The sequence below is a fragment of the Montipora capricornis genome, chromosome 13 (assembly GCF_036669925.1).
Source record: "Montipora capricornis isolate CH-2021 chromosome 13, ASM3666992v2, whole genome shotgun sequence".
Taxonomy (NCBI): Eukaryota; Metazoa; Cnidaria; class Anthozoa; order Scleractinia; family Acroporidae; genus Montipora; species Montipora capricornis.
In genome coordinates, this window is record NC_090895.1 from 16,162,130 (window position 1) to 16,162,677 (window position 548).

A 548-nucleotide genomic window follows, 5' to 3' on the forward strand; every position below is an offset into this window, starting at 1 on the left:
TGTCCAAATCTGCTTGAAACGTTTGGCAAAACGAAACACGATGGGCGTAAACCTCCTAGGAAAATGTCAAAAAATATCGGATATGTCAGATGTCATATCAAAGTCACTCTTTCCATCAAAATGAATGATATCAACAAACGCCCTTTGAATCAGCCCTCCGGTTGGTTGCTTAGTGGTAAAATCTGGCTAAAACCCAATGAAAAGGAAGGCAAACGTACGAAACTCTTCTTTAATCAATCAACTATCGGATGCACTGTTGGCGTGACAAGCGTGTAATACAAAAGCACATATCCAGAATACGTTACGCAAACTACCGACCTTTGAAATTGGCAAAGGAGGAAGACGAGGCCACCGTAACATATTTGAATTTTATGTGAGGATTTTTGGAATGAGGAAAAGTACGAATAGTGCACGTGAACTGGGGATCATACCTTTTTTGCAGCCCTTAACTCAAGGCTGTACATGTATTAAATTACGCAACCTTTTTTAGGGGTCGCATATTTGACTCACTATACCCTACCACTATTCCTTGATAGCCTACAGAGGTT